General features: G+C 43.3%; 1 protein-coding gene across 4 annotated transcripts in view; it reads right to left on the minus strand.

The window, feature by feature from the left end:
- Ccdc91 (coiled-coil domain containing 91) overlaps positions 1-27,754 on the minus strand; it is a 175,052-nt gene that overhangs the window by 139,752 nt on the left and 7,546 nt on the right. Inside the window, exon 1 of one of the 4 annotated variants that reach the window (XM_028891643.2) lies at positions 13,956-14,520. The exons of the other annotated variants lie outside the window; for them this stretch is intronic. The gene's annotated coding sequence lies outside the window, so the exon portion shown is untranslated. Of the gene's footprint in view, positions 1-13,955; positions 14,521-27,754 lie in introns of those variants that run through there. 4 annotated transcript variants of the gene reach the window in all.

The raw sequence follows: 27,754 nt of genomic DNA on the forward strand, positions 1-27,754 counted from the left end.
TCGGGAGGCAGAGAGAGGGAATCCTGGGGCAAGGTGGCTAGCTAAACCAGCTCTGGCTTCAACAAGAGAGCCTGCCTCAAAAATCAGTGATCATAAACAATGCCCAACATTTACTTTGGGACGCCACACCCCCTACACACAACACACATGAACATGCAAACACGCAGCCCACAATACACAAACAGACAAAAAGAAAAGCAATTTACACAAAAATAAAAAAGTAATACTTAAGAAGGACAGCACAGTGGTTCTTGATGGATTCTGTCACTTGAATATTCAAACCCTGGTTTTATCTAAAAGTGTCATGATAAGGTTTTATAAAGCATTTTTGTGTTACAGCATTAGAACTAGTACCAGGATGTGCCAACACCATGTAACACCCAAGTCACAGAAGGATGAGACTCTAATTCAGAGCTATATCCCATTAGTTCAGGGACTCAATGTGGTGGTATTGTGTTCCCCAAAATATTGTGCACCCTAATAAACTTATCTGGGGTCAGAGCAGGACAGCCACATCATTAAACATAGAGGATAGGCAGTGGTAGTACACGCCTTTAATCCTAGCATTCCAGAAGCAGAAATCCATCTGTTCAAGGATACAGCCAAGCATGGTGACTCACACCTTTAATCTCAGAAAGTGAGCCTTTAATCCCAGGGAGTGATGGCAGAAAGCAGAAAGGTATATAAGGCATGAGGACCAGGAACTAGAAGCATTTGGCTGGTTAAGCTTTTAGGTTTTGAGCAGCACAGTTCAGCTAAGAGCCATTCGGATATGAGGACATAGAGGCTTCCAGTCTGAGGAAACAAGATCAGCTGAGAAGTTGGCCAGGTGAGGTTAGCTGTGGCTTGTTCTGTCTCTCTGATCTTCCAGTGTTCACCCCAATAACTGGCCCAGGTTTGATTTTATTAATAAGAGCTGTTAAGATTCATGCTACATATTGAACTAAAGGTTTTCATAATATCTAGGTTCAACAATCTCAGAACTCCTTATATGTGAATTAACTTATCCTGTTGCTTTATTATTTTAATTCCCTATTCTGCCATCCTCAGTATTTAATAGAAAGATGGTACTTTTAAAGCATGGTTTGAGAAAAAGAGACTAGAAAGTAAAACATATACACAGACAGTACAACACACCCTCTGAAGTCACTGCACAGATATCAATAGAGGTCTCTGAGAAGCTGGTGTGGTGTGGAAGAATGCACACACCCAAGGGAAAGCACACAAATATGAAACAGTGTGAAAACTCTAGAGGAGAAAACTGCCCAGTGTGGGGAAATGACTTCAGAGGGGACCTATCTAGTTGGGGAGTATCAGGACATACTCCAAGTTGGGAATATCAGGGGACCTTTGAGATAGACTGAAGGGACTGTAATTTCAAATAGAACATTTAAAACGTACATTATATCCAAGTTTCCACTGAAAAGTCTTCTTTTAAAATGACAAAAAAAAAAAAAAGACGTTACATTAAAATGCTTGTGTTTGCTCCTAAATACAAACAAGGTTTAAAGAACAGGTAAGGTATAGGAGAAGTGTGACTCGAAGGCGGGGAACTGATGCCCATGAGAAGGGGGTGCTCAGCCCATCTCCCTCATGCTATCCACAGAAGGCTCGAGAATGGGCCACTAGTAGTTGGTCAAAGGTGAGACTTAAAATCCAACCAGAGTCGGGGCTGCACCTCAATCCCCTGCCCAAACCCATACAACCGGTCACTTGCAGCTCCTCCCCCAGCAGAACACAGGTTTACTCCACTAGCTGCACTGGAAGGTGAGGTCAGATTACCCAGACGCCAGAGTTTCCCTTTAGCTCCTGACTTCATTGAAGGACAGGCCAGCATAAAGGCAAGGAAGCAAGGATGGTGTCCAGCTGCCTGGGTTCAAATCCCAGGTCTGACAAGCACTGTGTGCGGTGGACATGTAACTGAAACATTTTTGTTACAACGGGGGTCACTGGAGAGATCAAATCAGCTAAAACAAGGGAAACACTTGGACTAGGAGCCCACCCCTCAGGTTTACTGCACACACTCACTCTCCGTGCCTCCATCTCATACATAAGCAGGATTCCAAGGATAACCAGGGACAGGAATCGCAGCAAAGCCGCAGAGACCAGACAACCACACAAACGGGAAGGAAAGCAAGTTCTCAAGCACACACAGTGTCCCCAGAGAGCTGCCGACAGGAGGTACACCACCGAGGTAAGAACAGGGCATCCTGCTTGTGAGATTGGAAGGTCTTGGAAATTTAAATTAGGATTGCAGAATTGAAGAACTGTGGAATAGAAAATAAAGGGAAACTCCCTTAAAATGAAGCATATAAAAGAAAAATGGAAAGGGAGTAAAATATAAGAAACTTTCGGTCCAGGTTATGTTATCTAATCATTAGGAATTCTATAAAGAACACAGAACTATGAAATCATCAGCAAAATAATTCAAGAAAACTTTCTTTTATAAAACTACAGTGTAAATAAGAGAACACACACCAGAGCACAACACAATGCATAGAGGATCCAACAAGCTTCCGGAATGTGAGAAAGGCTTCACCCAAGCACAGAGGTGTAGCAGGAATCTTAAAAGTTCTTATTAATAAAATCAAACCTGAGGCCAGTTATTGGGGTCAATGCTGGTAGATCAGAGAGAGAGAACAAGCCACAGCTATCTCACCTTGCCAATTCCTCAGCTGGTCTTGTCTCCTCAGACTGGAGGCCTCTGAGTCCTCATCCGGAATGGGTCTCAGCTGAATTACTGCTCAAAAGCCTGAATGCTTAACCAGCCACATGCTTAACCAGCCAAATGCTTCTAGTTTCTGGTCCTCACGCCTTATATACATTTATGCTTTCTACCATCACTCCCTAGGATTAAAGCCTTGCTTCCTGGGATTAAAGGCGTGAGCCACCATGCCTGGCTGTTTCCAATGTGGCCTAGAACTCACAGAGATCCAGAGGGATTTCTATCTCTGGAATGCTAGGATTAAAGGTGTGAGTGCCACCATTTCCTAGCCTTTGTATCTAGTGGCTGTCTGTTCTCTGACCCCAGATAAATTTATTAGAGTACACAATATTTTGGGGAACACAATACCACCACACAGAGACTTCGTGCAGCATCACAGGAAGGCAGAAGACAGTAGTGAGGGGCTTTTAAAACTCAGGGAAAATGATGTGCAACACAGAATCCTATAACCAGCCAGGCCAGTAACTCACTGAGTTCAGGAAAGAATAAAGTCATATTCACACCACCTGTAAGATCTCAACATGAGTTTTTATGCTCTTTCTTAAAAATGTCTTGTGGAGCTGGGGATGTGGCTCATGGCAGAGTGCTTGCCCAGCATGCACAAGGCCCTAAATTCTGGGTTCAATCCCCAGAGCCACAAAAAGACAAAAAATAATTGTGGAAAGCAAAGGTGTAAGACAAGGAAGAAGACATGAGAATGGAAAATACAGCCTCTCAGGCTGAGTCTGGTAAACTGCCTCCATGTCGGGGACATCCAAGAAGACCGGACACTCAGAACGCTCCTGGGAGGTACTTCAAACAAAAGAAATTAACAGACCACCTCATAAGGCTTACCATCATGAGTGGAATTTTCAACACTTCAAGGCAAGTTGAGGGTTGCACTAGTGAGTACAGTGCTAGCCAACCGAAAACAGAAACCAACAAGCTGGGCAAGAAAAATCAACACCCCAGTTTTGCACTGAACAGTATATGACTGCAGTGATACAAAACACTGAGTAGCTAACTGTACCAAAATCACCAAGTGACCACTGAGAGACAGTAAGAAGAGGGAGGGAGGCGGATTACATCTTTCCTACTAGAAGGGTGCAGGTCTGCAATGGGAAAATCAAGATGCAGCAATGATATGCATGGTTTGCATACACTTGTCCAAACGCCTGCCCTGGTAAACACGGCAGTGCGAGGAAGCAGAAAACACAGGTGGACGTTGCCTCGTAAAAAAATACCTTTTACAACTTTAAATTATGGGCAGAAAAACAAAATGTTATGATCCAATCTACCTAGCATTTCCATCTAAATACTCAGCAAAAAAGTCAAAGCAAGTTTGTTTATTTCAGAAACTAAAGCAAAGCATACACGTTTTAAAACATTTTAACAGTAAAGAAACTGGATTGTTTCTTATGTTCCTCTGCTACATTTTCCCACATTGCAAGTATTTACACACAAATAAACTATGCCTCTGACATCAGAGCTGCTCAAAAGCAGACAACCAGAAAGTCTAACAGAGAAAGAGCCTTCAGAGGCTACATGTGGGCTACTGGTGTCTTAGAGGCCCTTCTGCTGACCACAGGCCACAGAGCACCTAATGCAATCACTGCCCAACAGGAAAAGGCCGGCCACTCCCTCATAGACCACACCCCTGCCTGGCCGAGTTGTTCTCTGTAACTTTCTGACTTTCCAATGATTGCAGGTGAGGAAGAAGAAACATGACAAACAGGACAGCAGCAAAGACTGCATTGCAAGTCTCGTGGCCAGAGAGCAGGATGGCCGGCTCATCAACTGGAGAAAACCTGAGGGCGTGCAGGAGCACAGGTGTGGCCTTTACTTCTTAGCATAGCACCTCAGGCTGGCAGCTGCTGGGCTATTAATTCAGAGAATACTTTTAATTGGTGCCTTGGGAATGATGACTGATGAGTAAAATCTTCTAGGCCCTTGTCAGTCTTAGCTTCAAGACATGTGACAAAGTCCTTGCTCTGTTTCAGTCCTCACAATTAAAAGCAAAACTACACCAATATGTCCTGGAAAATGCCACCATTGTGTCACAGCAACAGACACATGAAGGCATCAGTGCTGAGGATCCCTTGCTGCCTCCACCCAGTCTCCCATTCCTTCAAACCGATGAACCATTCATACCTGTTCTGCATCTACTACCACCAAGAGCACTGTTTTAGTTCAGCTACTCTATGCACGTTTGTGAGCATGTGTGTGCAGAGTCAGAGGACAGTTCACAGGAGCTGTGGGTAAACGCCTTTCCCACGGCCATTATCACTGGCCCAACTGTCAACCCTGTGTACTGTAAGCATCCTCTAAATTGTAAGCCAGGTTTTTACTTTTTAAGGCAGTTTTTGATGAAAAAAATTCTATTTTTTAATAACCAATTTTAATCTTTTTAAATCTTTTGGTTTTTTGCATATTTTCAGATATATACCTGCACTTGCTACAAAGAAAACTAACATTTTTAGACATTCAAAATGTTTAAGCTAGCTACAGCTTAATATCTACATTTAGTGAAACCAAAGATCTAATTTCTTTTTTAAAAAAATATGAACATTTTCTCCCCATTTCCTTTATTATAAAGTAACTTTTTCCTTCATTAACCTGATACTGTCTTTATCATACAACACATTTATTGCTGTGGAACAATCTTTGTACACTGTAAATATATATTACTCTCATTGGTTAATAAAGAGCTGACTGGTCAATAGCTAGGCATGACAGTCAGACTAGGAGAATTCTGAGAAGGGCAGAGTCAAAAGAATCACCAGCCTGACTGAGAGGAAGCAAGACATGCCAGAGAGGTAAATGCCACGAGCCTCGGCACGACACACAGATTAATAGAAATGAGTTAATTTAAGTTGTAAGAGCTAGTTAGTAATAAGTCTGAGCTTCAAACATTTGTAATTAGTGATAAGACTCTCTGAGTGGTTGGGAACAGCTTGCGGGACAGAAACTTCCACATACAATTTATTTTGGAACAAACAGACCCATGAATATGTGTGTCTATTCTAGCTGCAGAATTGTTTTGATGGAAATGACACCTGTACAACACTGAGGAGCCCCACCCTAAGCCTGGCACACATCACTAAGGTGCACCATGGCTTATCAGGGAAGTCTGTCATTTTCCTGAAGGAACTTTTGTGTATCTCTTGTCAAGTTTACCCGATGCTCTATGATTCTAGTGTCTCCTTTTACGTTATCTACTCGTCCGTTGCTGTTACATACCAATGCCACTGACTTAACTATGTCGTACATCCCTCTTTCCCTGGTAAGCTCTCGTTGGTAATAATTTATCTGCACATTCTTTCATGGTTCTTTTATATGCAGATGATCATTTTGTCTCCAAACAGCAAGCTTTGTTTCCTTCATTACAATTCCCACTCCCTCAGGCCCTGTCCCTCCTGTCACTGCACATGGGACATCCTCTCCACTGCTGTGCTAGGTGCATGATGTCATGTAACGGGCTGCACTTGCTGAAGATAATCTCAAAGCCCTCTCCTAACCCATGTGTCCTTCTAAAAATGGATGCTAGCACTGTCTTCTCCCTGGCCCTGGGCATATGTGACCTCCCTAATCGATTGGAAGACAGCATCCTCTAGCATCTTGCCCATATCTTGTCTCTGGAATACAAATGCCAGGATGCAGAAAGACCACAGGAGCCCACACAGAGACCATTTGGAGAAGCCATGTGTAGGCTTTCCAACTGATTGCCAACCACTGGCATCTAATCTCAAGATACAGGAATGAACATAATTTCAGATGATTCCAGTCCACCAGCCAAGCCACCTCCAGTGATCAAATCATCCCACCTGAGGAACTAAAAGGGAGAGCGAGACTGAACACCATTTTCTACAGCCCACTCCCTGACCTCGGAACCCTTGGTAACCAATGCTGTTTATACCACACATTAAGTTGGGTGTGACTTTACCATTCTTGGTTACAGAGAATCTTCTACCCCATAGAGAAAAGAGGCCTGCTGACAACAGTCTGGTTGGATCCTAACAGGATCAAAGGGGTCTCTCCTTTCTGTAATTTGCTGAACCTCATCATCAGGAATTCACACTGCCTATCAAATGAGATTGTCACACAGTTCTTATACTCTTCTATCACTCAGGAGTTGGGGTCATGGAATGGTGGCCATCCTGGCAGAGCTGGGATAAACCAGCTGGTAACTGGACTGCTTTTTTCGTTTGCTGATATCCTGTCTTAGGTCTCCAGATGACACTGGACCACGAAGACCTCTCACTCTCCTTTGTCATAGAAGCTTCATCTGATTAGGTATCAGGTTTGAGCTGGGCCCTGAGAACTGGCTAGAAATTGTTCCTTTTTCCTGCAATTAAAAGAGATTGCATCAGAATGGAATAATCTATTTCTTAGAATTTTGGTAAAAAAAAAAAATAATAACTTGCTTAGCAAATCATCTGAGCCTGTTGCTTGCTTTGTGGGAAGATTCAGTTTCTCGTAATTATGGGACAATTCAGACTTTTAATTTCTCCAGAAGTTTTTGTAAGTAATATTTTTTCTAGAAAACCTATTTTTAAATAGTTGGCATACCATTATTAACATTATTCTTGTTGGGCACTTTTAATGTCTGAGTTAGCTGCCAGTCTAGTCTCTTCATTTTATATACACTGAGCAATACATTGTTTAAATGGTCTCATCCTATGGGTCTCTGCTTTGTTTCACTTTTTATCTCATTTAACTCACAAAGGTGAGTTGAAATCTTTGTCACAGTAACAGCAGAGCCAAGGGCTTCGGGGTCTACCAAGCTAGGGAGGGAATAAATCCTAGTGTTTTACTGGGAAACAACTGGGAGTGATTATGAGGTCAGATGTATGAGCAGGGCTTGGTTTAGTCTACTTTAGAAACACCAGTCACCTGGCCTAAGGTATGCCATTTCATGACATAAATTATCTCAAGCTTTAAAAATTATTGATGGGCAGGGCTGGGGATGGTGCAGTGGTTAGAGTACTGCCCACTCCTGCAGGGGTCCAGATTCAGTTCCCAGCACCCACATGGTAGTTCACAACTGCCTGTACCTCCAGTTCCCAGTGATCTACGCCCTCCTCTGGCTTTTACATCCACTGCACGAACTTGGTTTACAAATATTCATGCTGGCAAAACTTTCCCCCAACTAAACAGTAAAACATAAATAAAATAGTAACAGGCATAAATTATAAGACGAACAACAACAAAAAAGAAATGTTCAAAATTAAAGTGATGAGGTAGACCCAGAGAGTGAATATAGCAAGACTCAGTTTTCACATTCTGTGCGTGTGCGTGTGTGTGTGTGTGTGGGGGGGGTGTATGTACACATGCACACGTGTGGAGGTCAGAGGACATGTTACAGAAGCTGGCTCTCCCCTTCCATCACGTAGGTTCCAGGGATCAACTCAGTAGAAAGCACTTTTACCTGCCAAGTCTTGCCAACCCCCAACACTTCTTTAATGGAACCAATTTGAAAATACAATGGAAAGACAAATAGACAAATATAAAAGAAGAAAATTATAAGAAAAATAAGTACAGTGAAAAATGCCAGTGATTCAAGATACTGTAAGAAAAAGCATTTATGGAGCTATTAGTAAAGCTTGTAAAACAGAAAAAAGTAAATACAGAATGAGGTGTGTCAAAACTGAAGCACATGCAGGCACGGGCAAGCACACACGCACAGCCACACATGTACACACACACACACACACACACACACACACACACACACACACACACAGAAAGAGAGAAAGAGACAGGGTATTTAAAAGGAAAAAGGAAAGCATCCATTCCTGGGTTACCGGGTGCTGCCAGAAAAATCAACCATGCTGTAAATAAAATTCCAAAAAGAGAAAGCATTGAGAATGAGATGAAGAAATACCCAAAAATAAGATGGCCAAAACCATCTTGAGATTAATTAATAACAAACTACAAACCAAGGAAAGCCAGACATCCCAACAAAATAAACACTGGATGCTCTCATCACCCTAATATGACATGAATAAGATACAATCCAAAGAACCCAAATGGCACAGCACATGGGACATGAGCCATCCAGGCCCCCAAACAGGACCTGAGGATCTCCCTCCCACCCCCCACCCTCCAGAAACATTTGTTAGTCCTCACACATTTGTGTGAATTTCAAGAGTTAAAACGTTAACCATCAAGTGACTGAATAAATGGCAGAGTTAAATTACCTTGGAAGTGACTGGTTTGTCCCAACACCTGGACTTAAAAAGGACACTATCAGACTAAGCAGCCCGGAAACTAGACTTGCACTTAAGAAGGACACTATGGAGCCGGGCGATGGTGGTGCACGCCTTTAATCCCAGCACTCGGGAGGCAGAGGCAGGCGGATCTTTGTGAGTTCGAGGCCAGCCTGGGCTACCAAGTGAGTTCCAAGAAAGGCGCAAAGCTATACAGAGAAACCCTGTCTCGAAAAACCAAAAAAAAAAAAAAAAAGAAGGACACTATGGAACTAACCTGCCTGGAGAACTAGACTTGAACCCAAATATAAACACTGTACACACACCTGAGACATAATTACAAACTGTCTTATCACATTCTTCCCTTTAAAAAAAAAAAAAAAAAAAAAAAAAAAAAAAAAAAAGAAATCCAGATCATGGAGTTGTAGACCCACATACAACATTTTTCTAATTTCACTTTCAAATGTTGCCGACACTTTGTCCAATTCGATTGTCAAAATACTGTAGAAACACTTCACCATAATCCACCTTTTCCGTCTGCATTTCACTGTTTCCTTCTAGCACACAGAAATACATCTGACTACACATGCCACCTCAAACTGATTTACACCCAATGTGCTACAAAATACAGTGTTACGTTTCTAATGACCTTACAATGGCATTGTGCATGGCTCCATTACTGACCAATACTCCACCAATATGCAAATTTAGTTATGTGCCAATTATTAAATATCTAAGATGTCTTCATGCATTAGTTTTGTTTTCTTCTTTTAGGTCATAAATTTAATGTAAACTCACAGATTTTGAGCATTTAACCCAAAAAACATGGACTGCCATAAGATCATGTGACGAAGTTTCCAAAGGAGCTAAACTTTGTTACCTTACAACTTGTAAATCCGCCGGGCGGTGGTGGCGCACGCCTTTAATCCCAGCACTTGGGAGCAGAGGCAGGCGGATCTCTGTGAGTTCGAGGCCAGCCTGGACTACCAAGTGAGTCCCAGGAAAAGGCGCAAAGCTACACAGAGAAACCCTGTCTCAAAAAAAAAAAAAAAAACTTGTAAATCCTTTCAAATGTATCAATGTTCACTTGGACTTTAAAGCAGATATATGAGCTGGAAACAGAAGAGGTGGGCCTCCCCAACCAGGAGCACAAGTGGTCATCCAGTGCCAACCGGAACCAGGAGCACAAGTGGTCATCCAGTGCCGACGTCATCATGAAAACATACATACAAGTAGTATTACATAGACTAAATAGCTTATATTTACGTGTGTGTGTGTGTGTGTGTGTGTGTGTGTGTGTGTGTGTGAATGCATGCAATAATAACTGATATTAAAAAAAAAAGAGGAAACCATGAATTTGAAATAGAGTTGGGGGGTACGGGAGGGTTTGGAGGGAGAAGAGGAAAAGCAGAAATGTAATTATAACTCCAAAATCACATACAAAAACAGATTTTATACACATGCTAGCTTTGACACTGCACGGTCTTAAAGTAACACACATTTTTCATCATCTTGTATTTTTCTCCCACAGGAACTTCTGCATGAAAATGTGTCCTGCACGGTCTTAAAGTAACACACATTTTTCATCATCTTGTATTTTTCTCCCACAGGAACTTCTGCATGAAAATGTGTCCTGGTTAGGACATCTACCTGATTTATTCTTTCCAGTGGCAACAAGAATGCATTGTGTAAATCTACAATGCGAACATATTTATCTGACAATTCTCCTACTGACAGACAACAAACTGTATGTTCAGTTATGTTACTACAAAGAGAAACCCTTCCACACTGAGTATGTTTCTATGGGCTGGACTCCAATAAATGGAAGTGCTAGGTCAACTGGCATATGTATTTTTAATTTTTATAGCTAGTGTCATATCACTTTCCAAAAAGGCTCAACTAATCCACATTTCCAACAGCAAAATATAAAAATAGCCGTCCCCCTCTGCCGTTAGAACATTACGGTCCCTCCCCCCCCCCGTCCCTCTCTGGCTGTCTATACCAGTCACTAGTGAGTCTGACGCCTTTACATCTTTTCCTGTTGCTGGACTTGTGGGTTTGCTTCTCTGTGTTCTTCGCTCATTCCCTCTGTTGCTGTTTTTTTTCTGACAATATATAACGAATATCAAACCTGTCTCTTCTCTACACTGAAAATATTTTACCAAATGCATGGTTTGTATTTCTTACTCCAAAGTTAAGTTCCATACAAATATCTTTCTTTATTCACAGCTTGCTCACCAGAGTAGCTAAGGCCTCTCTCACCCAAAGAATGTACACATCATCTGCTGCATTCAGCATGTTGCTTTTATTAAGTCTTTCCATGTGGAAATGGTGTGCTATGTAAGATGGCACTGTAATCTGGCTTTTTCCCAAATCAAGGTCAGAGTCAGTCAGTCAGTCAGTGTGTGTGTGTGTGTGTGTGTGTGTCTCAAATTGAGTCTCCACATGTTCCTGTATAGGCATGGCATCTATCTCAAGACCCTCCACCTGGTCTCCTACCTCACTCTCTTCAAAGCTACACTGGTTAGATTTTGTCAAAAAGCTCAGGTCATCTGGGAAGACAGAACCTCAACTAAGAAAATGCCTGCATCAGAATGCCCTGTATGCAAGCCTGTGGAGGCATCTTTTTGATTAACGACTGATGTGGGAGGGCCATGTCCATGGTGGTGACGCTAACCCTGGGAAGGTTGTCCTGGGTTGTAGCAGAGAAAGTCCTGGTAGGGAAGCCAATAAACAGCACTCCTCTATGTCCTCTACTTCAGTTTCTGCCTCCAGGTAGAACCTAACCATAAAAATTTTAATTTTACATAGTCACTCAGAGAATCTATAGCTTATATATTTTATATATAAATATACTTAATATTTTATTTATGTTATAAATGTTTATATAAATATATATAATTTTATATTTTATATAAAATTAAACAGGAGAACTTTCCCATGAAACACCTCTATCTTCAGATACAAAAGTGGGAACAAAGACAATGGCTAGAAAAAATAATTTATTTCTATGAATCATGTAATAGAATAAAAATACATAAGAAATTTAATGAGTCATTTCCAATAACAATGTTTTACAAGTCACTGGAAATAACCATTCTTTGCCTAGAGAGAGAATCTCTTTCGGTTATAGTGGAATTCACATCTGAAAGCAATTCCTCTTGGCAATATCATGGAAGCAGGTGCCAATACCAATCACAAGAGAGTATTTTCATTAGTGCTGTATTTAAAATATAACCACTGCCATCAGTAATTACATTCTATTGATACTGATTAATAAAATATATAAATCAAGGGGTCTTGATTTATGTATTTCTAGCATCTAACTAAGCATGACACAAACTCCATAAATATCGACAGATGTCAAAAAGCTGCATTAGCTGAAGATGGAGTTCAGTGGAGAGGGGCTGCCCAGCAGGCACAATGCCCATGGTTCATCCTCGGTACCAGGAAACAAACATTTGAAGTGGGGGAGGGTGAATTCAACCTCTATTCTATACTCTGGCAAAATATTTGGGTTCAAAATCCAAGTAGAACATATGACAAATGTTTTAAGTCATATAAATACTTTTTTCATGACCACCTGCTCTACCCTAAAACTACATAAACTAAATTACCAGACCTAAATATCAGATAAATGACCTTGTGCCCACTTTGTACATGCTTTTAAATTAAGAAATAAAGTTCTACTCACAAGGTGAGTATAGTATAACAGTACTTAATGCCAATGGAGTGTGCACTTCAGAATCTGAAAAACATCCTTTGTGCTATGAATATTTTACCACAATTTTTAAAGAGAAAGATGGCAGGAAGAGCATATGTACCTGGCATAAGTCCCCTGAACTCAGGGTCACAGATCATAATGAGTCTGAGGATGGATGGCCATGGCCAGAGATGACCTATCCCAAAGGCTCTCTCCAACATCAGCTGAGAGAAGCCTCTCTCCACATAACCTTCACTGTAACAAGATGAAAACCTGATATAAGAATGAAAAATAAACAGAAATGGAGGTTTCTTCCTTCCAAACCTGAAAGATGATCTCTAAGCATAAGAGTTTGCTAGTTAGACCACCTTTACAACAAAATAAATAAAACAATGACCTCATTTCCCGTATGAACTGGCCCGGATAAATACCTGGTGGATAACCACAACTAGCAAAACCTGGCATCATGAGGTCACAGCGCACTGCCAAGGGAGGCGCTGTCACTCTGGTGACGCAGTGATGCCTGCTGGGATCGCTCATCCACAGGGAGTACGTATGCTAACATTCCTGACCACTGTTCAGGTTTTCACAATTGGAGTATCATTAAAAGCCACAGCATTATTTCAGCAAATTAAGCCAATTAAAAGGCACACTGTACAAGTCCATGTACCCAACTGTCATACAGGCCAAACTAATCCACATAGCACAGAATCCCAGAAGCCAGGAGGCGGGGAAGAAAGGTGGCCAAGATGTGCTGCAAAGGAAATAAGGAAAGGAATGTGAATGTTCTTTTATGAGGCAAGTTTATCAGAATTCAAAAAAATATATTCACACAGGTGTTTTATAATATATACATGAATGTTAATACTTGAAAATTAGGGAGTTCATGGAGGGCAAAACTGCCGAAATGAACTGATATTTATACACTGGGGAAAACGGTGTCTTTTCACACCAGAACTACACATGACTGAGGCAAACACCGACAGGCAGTATGGCAACAAAACACAGGCCATCACTACTTCTAACTTAAGAGGTTTTTAAGGTGAATCTTAATTATTTAAGCGAGCACAGAGTCGGGAGAGGCTGTAAGACCTTGTGCCCTGTTTGCTCTGCCCAGCTTCTCCACTTAGGTCTAAGCAAGCTAGGCCTCCAAACCATGACACTAAGTGCAAGGCAGGCATAATCTGGTGCCATGTTGAACTTCACTTTTTATTTCAAGTGCAGGAAAACCTCCTCCCTTGGATTTGTGTTTCTAAGAAGATGACTATTAAAAACCTAATAGTATTTTATACAAAGTCCTTTGTTAAAAAAAAAAAATACTGTGAATTTTAAACTATACCTGTAATTTTGAAAATCTGAAGAAATCTCAATGGTTTCACAGTCCACCGAGTTCTGGCATGCAGTCTCAGAATTCTTCCCTAAGCTTCCCACGAGTGAGTAGGAAGGAACTGTTTAACAGTGTACAGACACTTGTGTGGCTGTTCCGTTCCCTGGATCCTACGGCAAGCAGAAACCAATGCAAGTTAACAAGCGTCTGTCCACAGCAAGGCTCAGAGGACGCAGTCTGTGGAAATGCACCTGACAGCACCTGAGATGGTGTCCTCTTGCCTTCCGGGACCACCTCAGGGTTAACCCTCAACGGCTGGTGTCCAGTTCATTCCCACAATCCACACGTCAAACCCAACATGACACCACACAACACTGACGCAAAATCTGTGATGAAGGTCAAACCAGTAAATAGAGTTCAATTCCTAGGAGTGCCATGGAGCCTGTGGTGCGGTCTCATACACAGTAACACACACAGCAGCAACCGAACCGAACACTGGGGCGTGCTGAACTCAGCCTGGATCTCAGCATAGACGATCCTGCTCCCGGGGCTGTCGGAGCCAACACAGCCAGCACACTGAAAGTGCACAACAGAAGGGCTGCTGACTTCAAAGTCAGTCAAGAGTCAACCAGAAATCTTCCTCCCTGGTGGCTGCACTTCACAGTGCAGGAAGGCGCTACGCGGACACAGGCACGAGTGCGCGCGCGCGCGCGCACACACACACACACACACACACACACACACACACACACGGCAGACACAAACACAGACAGACAGACACACAAGCACGCACACATACAGAGACACACACAAAGACAGACAGACAGACACACACACAGCAGACACAAGCACACACACATACAGAGACACACACAAAGACAGACAGACACACACACAGCAGACACAAACACAGACACAGACACACAAGCACACACAGAGAGACACACACACACAAGCACACACAGACAGAAAGACACACAAGCGCGCACACACCAATACTTTTACCTGACAGCTGGACCCTACATGTTACAAGAGAGCTCCGCCAGGTGAGATGTGCTGACTGGGTCAAGGTGGTACAACAGTTAGGGGAAACTGGTTGCTTCCTGACTGGGTTTGAGATGTGCTCCATGGGTGGGAATTTCAAGCTTGGTACTATTAACCTAGTCAAAAGCCCATGCAGGATGTGGTGGTTTGAATGAGAATGGCCCCCATTAGCTCATATATGTGAATGTTTCGTTCCCAGTTGGGAAGGATTAAGAGGTGTGGCCTTGTTGGCAGAGGTGTGGCACTGAAGGCAGGCTTTGAGGATTCAGAGGCCTATGCCAGGTGCAGTCACTCTGCCTGACACACCGGATCAATACGCAAGCTCTCAGCTACTGCTCCAGCCCCATTCCTGCCTGCAGGAAGCCATGCTTCCCACAATGATGGCCACAGTGCCTCTTCAGATGGATAGAACAGGAAGGTCACAGGCCATAGGGTCGGACCTGCTATTGTTATTTTCCTAAGTGATCAGGTTGTGAAGTTGCCTTCTAAACATTTACAGCCGTACCCATGGACCTGTGCCGCTCTCCTCCTTGGTCAGAGAAGCTTCTTTCTGCAGTGGACAACAGTCAATGGAGAGATATCAAAGTATTGAGAATAAGAGACTGAGTGTTCAGCCCTACGTGGGTCATCTTTACCACTGATGCCCATTCCCAGAACAGCATTCCGCACATATCTATTAGTTGTTTTTATATACTCCTAGGAAAGTCTCAGTTGTGGTGTTCTGCACACTTATTCATTAGACAATTTGTTCCTCTGTTGTTCGACTGTAGGAACTGTCCAGTAACTGAGACCATCAACCGTCCTTAGAAACACAATTTGCAGTTTCAACGTCCTGGTTTGTAGGTTGACTTTTCATTTTGTTCCGTTTCCTCAGCTCCACAGAAGCCTTTCAGTTTATCACAGATACCTGAACTCCCAGGTTCAGTGTTCATAACAGCCAAAATATGGAAACAACATACATGTCTACCAACGGCAACAGAAATGTGAGAGGGAGAGACAGACTGAAATGGAGTATCACTAAATGCTGAAGGGCGGAGGTCAGCAAGGCAGCTCAGGAGGTAAAGGCACCTACAGCCAAGCTGAACGACCTGGATTCACCCCCGGGACCCACACAGTAGAAGGAGAGAGTCATCAACTAGCACAAACTGTCCTCTGGTGTCCATACATATGCCTCATGGCACGGGCGTGCTCATGCATCCACCCAGATAGATAGATAGATAGATAGATAGATAGATAAGCAAAAAAGTGGGGGATACTGACAGAGACAGAGTAAGAAATAGTGTTACTAGAGACAGACGGTGGGGAGGCAGGAAGAGACGGGGGAGACTGAGGTCCAAGGACAGAGGGTAAAAACAGGCACAGCATCATGCACAAGGGAGACGAAACCAAACTGCATCACTGTGCTAGAAATCTGGGTTCAGTAAACAAGCCCCAAAAAGGAACTGAGGTAACTGAACTGATGCTAACCTAGTTCACCGAGGTAATATTCTGTAAAATAAAATTCTTAAAGAGAGAGAAATCAAACAAAAGAACGATGCCCTGGAAATCATGAAGTGAGTGAGGACACAGAAACACGTCCAATGTTAGAGAAGTCATGAAAACAGGCAACAAATAGCTTCACTGGACTGGGGAGGTCATCAGCAACAGAGATGAGGTCAGTCGGGCCAGGAGGGCAAAGCACAGATCACACTGTGGCTCAAGGCAGCCCATGAGCCTAATTCTCAGTACCTGTCTTTTCAGGATTCTACACTCCCTTATCTAGAGGGCATTGTCCTTTTAGTCTATAAAACTTAATTCCTACTGAAAACCTGTGAGAGCAAAGTGAGGAGTAGAAAGTCTCAGAAGGTGCACACACTCGCCTGGAATTCAGAGAAAACCCATGGGTCAAAAGGCTTCAACAAAGAAATGTGTGTCTGCGTCTCCTGGAAGTAGTAGGCACACCACACTGCAGAGAGGACTCAACACTCACCTCCAAGTCCCTGAATCTGATCCCCACCTGAGCTACACACAGAAGCTAGCAGCAACATCACAGAAATGTTTGAGGCACTGACCTGCCTGTCCTTGAACTAATCGCAAGCAAAGAAGGAACCAGGCATTTCATTTAGACTAATCAGCACGGAAGCTGGGACAGGCAGTTCCCACAGGCCGCAGGCAGGAGGGCTTAGACGCCTGAAGCAGAAAGAACCTACCAAGGAAGGGCTGACACGAAACAGGCAGTAACAGCAGCCAGCACCCAGCATGGGAGTCCTTGTTTGCTTTTTTCAAAGCCTGAGAACCTTTACAAATTATTACCATAAAAAGGTTGAACGAAATAAAGGCCACAGAACGTTCTTTTTCAGAAACCAAAGGCTAACCTTCAGGTTATCAGGACAGTCTGCAAGTCCAGGTGGAAGATGAATCTGATTTGCTCTCATCTTTGTCACAGAACTGAAATGGATGTGGACGCTTTCACACCAGCACCCTGCGGCCTTGTTTTGATAGACAGGATGGTGAGAGGCCCCACAGCAGGGGGGGAGTGCCGGCCGGCCGGCCACGCAGTCGGCCTGTGGCTCCAGTCCCAGCTCCCCTGCAAATCAGTGTCATCACAGATGTCACCTAATCCATCCACAACTCAGCTTCCTCTCGTTGAAGGATCTTATTTCTGATTAAGCTCAGATTTCTGGCTAACTCCTAATTAGAAATAATGCACACTTGTTAACGGGAAGATTTATGGAGACTATTCAAAGCTGTAATTCTGGGCAAGCCAAGTCCCCAAAGTTCTTCCAAGATCATGATGACACATGAAGCTTTTTCCTACAGAACCCAGTTTCACAAAAACTTTCGCTGTGGCCAGAAATGTAAATAGCATGATGTTAGAACTTCTAAAATAACTGAAGAATTTAATTCAATTTCTCTCTAAGCCCAGATTCATTATTAAAACGGTACAGTGTACCTACACACACAGACCCTCACTGCTGGACCGAAGAGTGGAAAATGGCAGGAATGAACCGCTCTGCAATTCAATTAAAGAGGAGATTTCTAACCACGAAGCCCAACCGAGGAAGAAGACGATGGAAAAGAACAGTGAAAAGCTGGGACACAAGTCACAACCAGAAATGGAAATTCCTATAGTGTGAGAAGTGGGGGTGTCTTCCCAAGCCAGCCTACAGGATTAGAGAATTAAACTTCCATGTCTTGTTGAATTTCTCTTAATGGTTGTTGATTTAGGCAAAATACATAGAAATAATTTCCACACCAGGTTGATGACAGTGAGCACAGGGGCATGTGAGATGAACAGACTTTGGCAGAACAGATACAAAATCCACTGGGATGACCCTGGATAAAGCACAGTGGCTTTAGCAACCATGTTTTGACCTGGAGTTGGTTCTTCTCAAAATTATTAATAATGAAAAATACTTACACAGGATACACAAGATTGCCAGGAAAAAAAATGAACTTCTTTGAAAAAGCCACCCAGAGAAACCACAGGGGCACAAAATGAAACAGTCCCTCATCTGTGGAGTGTGCAAGCTCCCTGAAAAAAAAAAAAAAACTTGTAGCTGGGACTAGTCCTCACACTAGAAGATCATGTGTGGAGATACCTGACAGACAGCTCCCAAGAAACAGACCAAGCACACCTATTGAAGGCCTGCGGTTCAAGAGGAGTGATTTCTGTAATGAGAACTTCAAGTTTCAAGAGACTACCTGTTTCTCCAACCTAGATTTCCATCAACAGTGGGATGGGCAGAAAATGTGGCACCTGGACACAGTGGAGTCAGTTCAGCTGCATGGAATGAATCACAGAACTGGAGATCATCAGATTCAGAAAGACAAGCATGGCATCTCTCCTCTCATCTGTAGAATTAGACCGAAATTTACATACACACATAATGTGTGTGTGAATATGAAATTATCTGAAGGGAGGGAAAGTAGAGTGCGAGGTAATGGAATGCACATGACAGGGAAGCAGAAGGTAAGGATAAAGGGAAGGAGACTAGGAAAAGTAGGTAAGGGGAGAAGAGGGAAGAGAGGGAGGTTCAAATAACAAGTGTGTTGTTTTTCAGGGTGTGTGTGTGTGTGTGAATTTAACACAATCTAGAATCATCTGGAAAGTTATCTATTTCATGCTGACCTTTGCTCATCTCTGTAGGGGGTTGTCTTGATTATTTTAACATCACTATTCCCTAGGCAAGGGGTCCTGAACAACGTAAGACAGAAGAAAGCTAGCGAAAAGCAAGTAAGGATCCTTGTGTTTACTCATCCTTTGCTCCTGATTGTGGATCTGCTATGACAAGATGATTGAGTTGACGATGTCTTGACTTTCTTGAAATGCTACACTGTTAACTTTTAATTGAAGGACAAATGAATCCATTTTCTGCCAAAGTTGCATTTTGTTGGAATGTTTTATCACAGCAAGGGAAATTATGAAATGTAATATGAACTATGTATGTATGCTTTTACATACACATATAAAAATACCATAATAAAAGCCATTACTTTGTATCTTTGTGGACTAACTTAAAAATTACTTTGAAAGCAGCCAAGATTCTAAAAGGCTAATTTTTTTTTCCTTTCTTCCCAGTAAAAGTCTAAATAAAGCTTAAGATTTGGCTAAAAAAAAATCCTACACAATATGTTTCTATTGCAATGTTAATGGTATGTAAGTTTCATCTACAGGGCTGAACCTGGAATTCTAACACCACCATCAACAGTGGTGGCAGCAGCATAAGAGAAATTATGTAAGATTCTCGTAAAAATAGCATGTTTAGGTGCATTCACACAGAGGAGGAAGTAAATAGAGAAACCGACTGTCCGGGAAACAGGGAAAGAAGGGATGTGTGCTGGGCGCCGGCTGCTGGACGCAGGCTGCTGGATACTACAACACTAGACGCAGGGATGATGGCTACGGACACTTCACAGGTACACCCACCAAGAGAGGGAACCAGAGACGGAAGCCACAGGAGGTGGGAGCCAAGGCTTCTCTGGAACACTTCTGCTTGGGGCTGAAGGTAGAGTTTACACAAAAGTCCTTTCACAGGTAGAAATCAGACAGACTGGACATAGCAACAGCAAATGCAAGCTTACCCTGGAGTTGGCATCCTTTCCTGTCAGGAGTGCAGAACCCAAGAAAACTCAGTCACACTCACAAGCCACAAGTCACATGTGCCTGTACACACATCCTTCACCATGCTTTCAAGTTCCTGACACAAGTCCATAAAAACAGAGGTTTTTCCCTCCTTTCGGCTCTGTTGGAGGTGATGACTTTTCTCTTTGATACGTGGGCAGAGCTCACTGTCAGAGCCTGTGTAGAGAGCTCTTACAAGTTCCAGAGGAAATAGAGGAAGAATGGAAAAAAAATGGTTTTTTCCAGAAGAAACCATTTTAACCTGAGTGTCTCTAGTACTCTCCCTTCACAGAGCATGTTACCAGTGGCTTTGTTATATTTGAACAAAGCCTCAGAATGCATTAAGAGCCATTCAGATGTGAGTGCAGTTATAAACTACAGCTCTAACCCAGTGAAAGAGATGAGGCCACAGACAGAAGCCTGGCTTTTCTACCTGGTGAGGAAGAACACAGACCTGAGAAAGGACAGAGGGGAGACTCACTTCTTCAGCTGAAGGAGACCTGTAAGTACTCACAAGAGCACACACCCTGCACAAAAGCAGTCTTCAGGGAAAGAAGAGGCAACTCTCCTTAGGCTGAGGCTGCTGGACGACTACTGGCATAAACGCCAGAAAGCTCCGCTACTGTGAGGCCAAGCAAAGCCAGGACAGGCAAAGAGTGAAGCGTACAGCGCATGCGGAGGGTGAACTCGGTTTTGTCTTGCTTTGTTTCTGTTTTTTATTTTTGCGCTGGAAACTAAACCCAGGGTCTGTGCATGTCAGGCCGTGCTTCACAAATGAGACGCTTCCTGCCTTCTCAGAGCTCTAGTTCTATATAAAATTTAATGGCAGGTTGAGGGAAAAGATTTGCTTTTTATAAAATACACATTAATGTAAAAGAATAAAAGAATAAAGAATGTGATGTTAAAATGCACATTTTCCTACACAGCAGCGGCAGCAGGCTAACTCTTTACCTGGCCCTGGAGCACCCGTCAAAGTGAAGCAGAGACTAACAAGCAGCTTAACTGCCAAGCTTACAAAGCCGACTGCAGCTCCAAGGCCAGAGCTCGGGCTGGAGCGCAGAGGAGCCACGCTGAGGGAGGCTCTGACCAGCCAGTCAGAACTCGCAAGGCCGAGAACCCAAGCTTAGGAACTCTGGATAGAACAGTGTTCTGAAATCATGGCCTGGGTACTCACCTACTGACAGAAGAGAGGACCAGACCTAAGAGCTCTGGCTGGAGAATAAGTATTGTTAGATAAGGTCATCCAAGGGTGTTCATGTCAGGTTAACCCTTCACTACACGGACTCCTTCGTGTTGTTTTCTTTTCATGGGAGAAGCTGTAAACCACACACAATTCCACTGCTTGATGGACAGGAGTTAGATCCTTCACTGTGCCAGGCAGTAATAGTCATTGCCCTAGAGCAAGAGGAGGAAATATCCTCAAGTCCCATAGAGAGATGGTGACCAACGCTGGTCTGTGAATTGATACTAGTGCCACTGCTGACAATCCATCAGGCAATTCAGGCCTGCCGTTCTCCCACAGACCTGCAGAGCTCTGTCAATCATGCAAGTCGTCAGCTATTATGGCCACAGCTGCTTAAAACAACTCACAGCTGCTGAGAGAGGGGCCCACTCATCCACCCACACCTGGAGATTCTTTCCCAGTCGTGAGAATCACCACCACAACTCCATGGCCACAACTTCAGCACAAAAAGCTGACACAAAACAAGAGACCACAGTATATGTCCTGTTCCTTTAAGAAAGAAAACTATGGAGAGATGTGGAAAAGCTGAAGGAGGCGCATGGGACTGCAGGAAGAACTAATTGAAGGAAACACCCCAGGACTAACATCATATACGCACATGGCAGATCGTGAAGACAGAATCAGCAACAATGGATATCCAAAAAGGTGGAGAGAAGGCATGCTGAGAGCACAGAGCACGTTCAAGCAGCCTGGAGTGTGACTACAGCCTTTCCAAAAATGCAAAGACACTAAGTGAAAAGTCCAAAAAAACGTGAGATCCAAAAGGCTAAGGCCTTCAGAGAAGCCATAAAATAGTGCAGTGTGTACCGGTCTAATTGCAGAAAATAGTACAGTTTAAATAGTCCAGAAAAGGGATACATTACACACCAAAGAATTAAAGTAAGAATAAAAGCAGACTTCTTGCCAAAACCCACATAAGCCAAACGCAATGACAAGGTGTCATGCTCACGTGTGATACTTCGTCTCCAGTCTACCTTACTGAGTTGGAAAACACCAAGGAGGTTAGTAATGTGTACTTCGGGATTGGGGAGGCACACCCCAGCTGCAAGCACAGGCCTATGCTCTTTGGTTCCTGTCCACCAAGAGGTGCTCCACCACAAATTCCTGCCACCAGGATGATTTGTCTCACCAGATTCCACAGCAATGGTGCACACCATGCACACACTGAAACCATGAGCCAGAGTTCTCCAGGTATCTGTCACAGTGACTGAAAGCCCGCTAATACTTAGGGGGAAAACATACGGCAGTATGGAATTCTTGAAGAAAGAATCTTCAATCAGACAAACAAAATTGGGAAGAATTATCTGCCACAGATCTACACTTAGCACATAGGCATTTCTCCAGGAATAAAAAGAATAAAACCAGACTGAAACGTGGACCTCACAAACAGAACTAACAGAACTAGCATTGCCGTGCTAAACTTGGCAGACATAAACATTTTAAATCTAACTGGCTTTATAAGGTGAAAGTAAAAATGCACTGTTGACTCACAAAATATAAAATTTAAACATTGCAGAACTGCATACCAATACCACAAAAAGATGAAATGACAGTATTTTAGAAAGTAATTTTACTATACAGTAAAAATATGCAGTATAAGTTTAAATATATAGTATAGTCTTCTGTATCGCTTCAATAACAATTAGCAAAGATATGTCAACCAGCCTTTAACAGCCATAAAATGAAATTATTAAGGAAAAACACTCAAACACTCTGAGTGAGGAAAAGGAGGAAAGAGGCAGAATACGAAAGAGTGCAACACAGAAAACAACTAGTGAAATGGTACTCAGATTCAACCAGAGTGCCAACTGCATGGAGTACAACTGGTCTGACCAACTGAGTCCGCTGTGGACTGCAGACTTACGGTGTCAGAATTGGCATTTTATAAAGGAAAGGAAAGGAAATTAAAGGCTAAAGAGCTAACACCATACAAGTGTGGTGGTATTGTGTTTCCCAAAATATTGTGCACCCTAATAAACTTATCTGGGGTCAGAGAACAGAACAGCCACTAGATACAGAGGCTAGAAAATGGTGGCACACATGCCTTTAATCCTAGCATTCCAGAGGTAGAAATCCCTCTGGATCTCTGTGAGTTCAAGGCCACATTGGAAACAGCCAGGCATGGTGACTCACACCTTTAATCCCAGGAAGTGAGCCTTTAATCCCAGGGAGTGATGGCAGAAAACAGAAAGGTATATAAGGCGTGAGGACCAGGCACTAGAAGCTTTTAGCCTGGTTAAGCTTTTAGGCTTTTGAGCAGCACAGTTCAGCTGAGATTCATTCTGGATGAGGGCACAGAAACTTCCAGTCTGAGGAAACAGGATCAGCTGAGGAATTGGTGAGGTGAGGTGGCTTGTTCTGGTTCTCTTATCTTCCAGCTTTAACTCAATACCTGGCTCCAGGTTTGTTTTTATTAATAAGACCTTTTAAGATTCGTGCTACATACAAGCACTTCTCAAAAGAAAGCTAAGGTGGCACATAAATATTAGATGAATTAGCCTTCAGATCAAAGAACATTACTGGACAGAAGTTAATCAGGAAGACAATCTCATCCATAAACACATATGCACCTAAAGAGCATGCTTCAAAACACAGTGTGGAAGAACTGACAAGATGGTCAGCAAGCACAGATAAAGGTGGGTATTTCTCAACAGTTGATTAAATGTGGAGGGGGGGCAGGAATCAGTCAATATACAGAAAACAAAGCACTATTAGCAACACCTTGACATAACCAACATTCCTTGGGAGTAGGCGCTATCCAACAAGGTCAGATTAGGCCTTCAAGCACATACACAGTGTTCAAAACCAGACAATATTCTGAGCCACACAAGTCTCAATTTGATTTAGACAGCTGACATCATACAAAAGGTCCTCACTACCACAGCTGAAATACATTGAAAATCAGTAAAGATAAGATTTGGCAAGTCCCCAAATAACTCAAAGAAACAACATACTTCTAAATAACTCATCATAAATTACAAGGAAATCACAAGGTACTACACAGTGAAGAAACTAAAGTGTAGAACAAGTGGATGGAGAGGAGTGCTTTGAAGGAAATGTACAGATATACTAATATTGTATGCACTATTTAGAAAATAGTAAAGGATTCAATGAATAATCTGAGTTCTCCTCAGAAAGTGTGGAAGCACAGAACAAACTCCACCCAGAAGTCAGGGTCTCCAGACGAGGAAAAGGGGATTGGGGGAAAGAGAGACAGACAGACAGACAGACAGAGACTGACTAGAGACTGGCTCACATGATCATGGGGTCTAAGACGTCTTGAGATCTGCAGTCAGAACACTAGAGACCTTGAGAGATGGCAGTACAGGCCTGAGCAACCAGTGATCCTGAGTCCAAGTTCAAAAACAGACCAGAAGGCCCATTGGTGGGGAACAGTGCATCTCCCCTGACACAGCTCTGCCATTCTACTCGATTTTCCATTAACTGGATGAGGTCCACTCTTACCGGGGAGGGCAACAGTAATGTTATCCAAAAACACCCTCAGACACACCCAGGATAATGTGGGACCATGTGTCAGCATATCCCACGGCCCAGGCAGCTTCACACAGGACACTAAACATCGAATGTGCAGCCTTTGTCAACCTGTCACCTGTATGCATTCTCCTAAGTCACTCAGTCTCCCACACAGCACAATACAACCATCTTGCACAGAACCTGAAACACATTTACTCCCTTTCCAAAAGAGAAGGTTAAGACCCTGAGTGATGTTCATTCTTCTGGTCCTCAGGCTCCAGTAACTTAAATATTATAGCACCAAAAAGACTTAAATACTATGAAGTAAAGTAAAAATATCTCATGTTACACAGTGAGGCAACAGAACAAGAAAGCAAAGATACCTACTTTTGTAGCAGGAATCTTAGAGAGTCTTATTAATAAAACCAAACCTGTAGCCAGGTATTGAGGCGAAGCTGGAAGATCAGAGAACCAGAACAAGCCACAGCTACCTCACCTCGCCAGATCCTCAGCTGATCCTGTTTCCTCAGACTGGAGGCCTCTGAGTCCTCATCCAGAATGAATCTCAGCTGAACTGCTGCTCCAAAGCCTGAAAGCTTAACCAGCCGAATGTCTCTAGTTTCTGGTCCTCACGCCTTATATATCTTTCTGTTCTACCACCACTCCCTGGGATTAAAGGCTCGCTCTCTGGGATTAAAGGCGTGAGTCACCATGCTTGGCTGTATCCTTGAACACATGGATTTCTGCCTCTGGAATGCTAGGATTAAAGGCGTGTGCTACCACTGCCTATCCTAAGTATCTAGTGGCTTATCTCTAACTCCAGATAAGTTTATTAGGGTACACAATATTTTGGGGAACACAATACCACAACCACATGCTTTACATGTACCACAGATTGATAAGAAAATGCACATGCAAGTGCAGCTGCTGCCTGTGTCTGGCCACCTGCTCACAGCTGTACTGATGACGACCATCTTCACTACCCACTCACGGTCCCTTCGCCAGCAACTGGCTATGACTATTCACCTACCAGGACAACCCTAACCCCTACTTCTGACGCACCAAGGCCATCACCATGCCAGTTTCTGCAGACTTTAACCACTGAGCTTGGCAGGACGAAGAGCGGCCCTAGGGGACTGCCTGGACACTGGGCTCTCCGTGCCTCCAGTACAGAACAGCAGTTTGGTTTCTCCTTGACAGACTCATCCAGACAGGCACACTCTCCCCTTTGCCTGCTGATCCAGAGGCAGGACAGTCACTCAGGAGCCAAGTTTAGTCAAAGCACTCCTGTACCTCCCATCGCAGCGTTTCTCTCCCAGAACTCAGACCCCTAGACCAGCAAAGGTACGATCACGGGAAAGGAAACTCAAATCTTGCTAGTGGGTCACTAAAATAGTAGCCAAGCTCATCTCCATCTTTGATTCCTAAATCCTAGAATCCACACAAGGGGAGGAAGAGCATAGCGCACTAGGTGCTGACAAAGAGTAGAGGCAGATTCCCGGGGATCCTGCCTGAGCCCTTTTAGGTTCAGCCCCCAAACTGGTATTGCAACTGAGCCTTCAGAGGACCACTCCACTATTCTGTCAAGCCATCTGATTTTGGAAGGCATGGAAAATGGTAGTCAGTGAACTCTGTAAAATTGGGTCCACTGCCACATTCCTGTGGAGCATGGTAATCCATGAGCCCCACTAGTTTGGGTCCACTGCCACTCCATGGAAGATGGTAAAGTCAATGAACCCCATCAATTTGGGACTACTGAAACACTCCTTGGTCATGACATGAGTTCCTCGATCAGATTTACCATGAAACAGATGCGCTGACCTGCAGCTCTGTGCAGAATATCACAGTAGTCGTTCAGGAATTCTGTGTAACCCATGAACAGCAGTCCTCACAAAACTGCATGTAGGAAAGGACATCCATGTCGACAAGAACAAAACTCTGCTTAATGCACGCACATCAAAAAATTCACTCTGATCGAACTTTCTTTTCCCGTCAGGCCATACCCTGGGTATCAATTCTACCACAAATGCCTAAGACTTCTCTCAGTGTAAATGATGAAGCTCACACAGTCCTTTCAGAGCACAGCATGTCCTCACAGGGCACACTTTGTGCTTTACCTTTCTGGAAGGACTGAGGCTTCTAGAGACAGAGTGTTGGGGATCCTGAGCAGCCAGCATGCCTACCATGAGGTCTCCTCAACGGCACACAAAATTAATTCCCCAGGAAGGACAAGGAGAGGTCACTCATCACAATTTAGGGTTCAGTCCTCACCTTCACTGGGGTTTTGTCTTATCTCCTGGTGCAGTGGAATATTACTTTAACTCTGTGAGAATGTGTTATACTTGCTTATGTTGTAGAATATCAGTTTAACTATGTAAAGGTATGTTGCATTTGTTTGTTACCTTTGTTTAATTATGTAAAGATGTGTTGCTCTGCCTGCCTAAGGCACCTGATTGGTCTAATAAAAAACTGACTGGCCAATAACTAAGCGATTAATGGATAGGTGGGGCTGGTGGGCAGAGAGAATAAATAGGAGGAGGAATCTAGAAGAGAGAAGAGAACACAGGAGAAAGACAGCGTGACACCTGGGGCCAGGCAGGCATCCACCAGCCAGACAGACACGGAAGAAGCAGAAAAAGTAGAACATACAGAATGAAAGGTAAAAAGCCCTAGAGGCAAAACGCAGATGAAGAGAAACAGGTTAAATTAAGTTATAATAGCTAGTAGGACAAACTAATAATAAGTCTCCAGGGGAGCTGGTTGGCAGCCCAAGGAAAGCCTGCTACATCCTGCTATTTCCAACTTTCAGATCTTATCAAATATATTCAGGGTGGTGTGTCTCTAGACTCCGATCTGACGGCCTGGACCCCATCCCTTCACAATCAGTACTCTACTGCAAATATCTGATATTCTCTCACCTGGAAGTCCTGGAAGAGCCAAGGCAGT

Source organism: Peromyscus leucopus, chromosome 3 (genome assembly GCF_004664715.2).
Source record: "Peromyscus leucopus breed LL Stock chromosome 3, UCI_PerLeu_2.1, whole genome shotgun sequence".
NCBI lineage: Eukaryota > Metazoa > Chordata > Mammalia > Rodentia > Cricetidae > Peromyscus > Peromyscus leucopus.